General features: G+C 39.4%; 1 non-coding gene across 1 annotated transcript; it reads right to left on the bottom strand.

Moving 5' to 3' along the window:
• Positions 1 to 2,193: 2,193 nt before the first annotated feature.
• On the bottom strand, positions 2,194 to 2,265 carry TRNAP-AGG. The gene has a single exon. It is a non-coding gene; the product is annotated as a tRNA-Pro (tRNA).
• Positions 2,266 to 3,418: the final 1,153 nt, after the last annotated feature.

Genomic DNA, 3,418 nt, shown 5'->3' with positions numbered 1-3,418 from the left:
GGAGGAGCTAACATGAAATGAAAAATACATTCGATTACTGCAACTAATAGATAGCGCACTTTTTGGTAGAAACTGAATGATCCCTTGGCTCGGGCAAGAAAAGGAAAAGGTAGTCGTACTCCTACCTTTTCCGTCGAACGATAGGAAAGTTTGAGCTGAAAGATTGAAACACACCTGGTAAGAAAGGCGGGCTTAGCAGGTTTCTCCAAACGTATAAACAAAAAGAGGAAGCAACCGGTCCTAAAGAGGATACCGATACGCATACATTCTCGCATGGAAGAACCTAGCTGAACCAGATCAAGGGTCCTAACCTAGTCCGATTGACCTTCTTTGGCTGGGCCCCGCCCCTTGTAACAAGGTCAACCCGTACGTGCTTTTTCCTTTCGTTTAGCGAGATAGCTTACCAGCTCTTTTGGCTCATAGCAGCAGTATGAAAAGCAGAATCCTCATCCTGAGTCGAGTCCGCATTGTCATACGAATCGACATCGGCCAAACCAAGAGCTCCTATTTTTTCTTTAACGAAAGCGGATCTATCAATTTCGATAAAACCAACATCTTTTAAAGAAGGAGTTGCTCTGCCTTGATCACCATGGACATATGCAGCTCCCGCTTTACTTTGTCTACCGTGAAAAGGAAAGTTCCCTCACGATAGGCCCTCCCAGCTCACGAACGTCTTTCTATCAATCGAGAGAGGTATAGAATAGTACAACAAACCAACAAGACAAGAATGGACTCATAAGATGGGCGGTCAGGGAAGCGATTTCTTTTGGGTTATCCGCCAAGGAAATGATCAAGGAATTCTCTATACACGGCTAAGAGATGACCGTATTGTTGCACTTCCAAAGTAAAGTACCGTAGGCAAGTGAAGCTTTTGAACATGAAGAGCGTGTAGAACTCAGATCCACTTTCTCTTTGATTCGAAAACTTCAGATTTGATCTTCCTTTCGTCTCCGGGTGACTGAGAGAGAATTTAGGCCTAGCGTGCATTCGATTCGGTCAACAATAATGTACAAAGCGGATTGATTAAATGGGCTTGAAGTTCCATTATCGTTAGGTTCAAGATCTCTACTAGGTTTAGTGCACTTTGGTAGTTGCGAATGTTGCCGTAATCGATTGTCTTTCTCATTCGACATTCTCTCTTACCAAGCACTCATACTCGCCAGGGTTGAGGAGATAGTCCGTGAGCTAATTGGGTTTCGAGATTGGTATGCGTAAAAAGGGCTATTCAAATAACATGACTGATACTACAAAGAAAGGGTATCTAAGTCACACTAGTGGAATAGCTTTTTCATAATAATTATCTCGATATATGATACTTTTTCAGTGTGTGCGATTCGCCTGCCTTCCTGACCACGGATAGGCTATGGGGCTTTGGGGCTATTCAAATAACATGACTGATACTACAAAGAAAGGGTATCTAAGTCACACTAGTGGAATAGCTTTTTCATAATAATTATCTCGATATATGATATTTTTTCAGTGTGTGCGGTTCGCCTGCCTTCCTAACCACGGATAGGCTATGGGGGCTTTAGGGCTTTGCACTTCGGCCCTTGAGAATACCACATCAAGGTGACAGGATATTCTTTTTGAAGTCCGGCCCAAGATGATCTTTATTCTTCTTCCAAGAATATGTTTCATTTTAAATCATACATCTTGCATAATTCATTTTGATATAATATTGTTGGGGGCATTTTGAGAATCGAACTTGAGACCTCTCAAGTAGTATATCTATAATTCTTAGTTGCTAGTCTATATATTTTCCGTGCCTCAATATATGAAATTTATATTGAAGTTGTGCATTGCCACGCATTCCTTTGGGGTTAGGCCCCATTGATAACTAAACAATTTTTTTTCTTTCAAAATTGTCCTTTTTTCTTTTGGAGGGGCATTCCGAGAATCAAACTCGAGACCTCTTGCACCCAAAGCAAGAATCTCTTTCAAAATTGTCCTTTTTTCTTTTGGAGGGGCATTCCGAGAATCAAACTCGAGACCTCTTGCACCCAAAGCAAGAATCATACCACTAGACCAAATGCCTTTATCATGGATTATATATTAAGTTGTTTATGGGATGTATCATCATTATATTATTTACATAGGGTTTGCGATAATTACTAGAGTACACAAGTAAATGATATTAAAAAGATCATTATCATTCAATTTCTCTAAGGCTCATTCTTTTGAGGAATGAACATAGGGGCATTCTGAGAATTGAACTCAGGACCTCTCGCACCCTAAGCGAGAATCATACCACTAGACCAAATGCCCTTTTTAAAATAAATGCAACATTTTTAACTCCTACTCAATATATTTTTTTCTCTCAAGTTTGAAATCTATACCGTCAACATAGTTAAACTATATAAAACTCTCTCGCCTACCCTATAAAGTTTAGCTCTCCATACAGACTGAATTAAACAAAGAAATTTGCATCTCAATCATGTAAAATTGATGGAATGAGAAAAGAGAATAAGAAAATAGAGAGTTATCCCAGTTTGTTGTCGTTCGTCAATGGAAGTTCCCTTCCCTTGAGCTCTCACGTCCACCTCTTTGCCCTAATCAATCCTTATTGGTCTCCTTTTCCTTCTGCTGTCAACAGGTGCTGGATTAGGATTTTCTTCTTCTTCTCTAGTTTCACAACAGTTCACAGCAGCGGATGCTACTATTGTCTAATCCGATTTCTCTCCCCAAGTGTGGCCCCTCCCTATTTTAGGTATCATTTTCCTTTTATAATGCTTGTTTCTTCTAATTTAGGGTTGAGAAAGGATAAAATTGTCCATCTAGTATGTTTTTAATTTGGTAGCCAATGATCCATGTGGACTGCTGATGTGGATTAAAATTTTCAGGTCATCCCCGAAAAGTTTGCTTTCCGGATTGCTTCAGCATCAAGGTTAGCAATTTATTTCCAGATTTGCAAGCAATGCTGTTTCCAGATTTGCTATAGCATCATGGTTTAGTATAAATGTTCTGGAATTTTACCAAATAGCTTAATTAAGTGTACAATTATGCTCGATTTATGCAAATTGATCTTCTTTTCATATTAAGCCCCAATTGGCTATTCCATATATACTAATTAGAATAAATGGAGCAATTAATGAGAAAATGGTGAGTATAAGTGCAAAATTAACGATAAAAAGACTTGATATAACTCTACTTTTGGAAAGTTATCACACCCCCAAACTAAAGAGATTGCTCATACTTGAACTCGTAAACAGAGCGGTGTACCGGTTTGATCCTGAGCTGTGGAAAGGATTGAGTTTGCTCTTGCACTCGTAAAAGAAGCGATGTAGTGGTTGGGCTCGAGCTTTGATTCGAGGAAAGAGTCAGAAAGTTTTATTCAAATTCCCAAGAGATGCTTGGGGAGTGGAGTAGGTCGAGTTTGGCCGAACCACTAGTAAAAAGACTTGATATAACTCTACTTTTG

Source organism: Cucurbita moschata, unplaced genomic scaffold (assembly GCF_002738365.1).
Source record: "Cucurbita moschata cultivar Rifu unplaced genomic scaffold, Cmos_1.0 Cmo_Scf00065, whole genome shotgun sequence".
In the NCBI taxonomy this organism is placed as follows: Eukaryota; Viridiplantae; Streptophyta; class Magnoliopsida; order Cucurbitales; family Cucurbitaceae; genus Cucurbita; species Cucurbita moschata.
The sequence above is the reverse complement of the archived record's forward strand: the minus strand, read 5'-3'. Positions and strand labels throughout refer to the sequence as shown.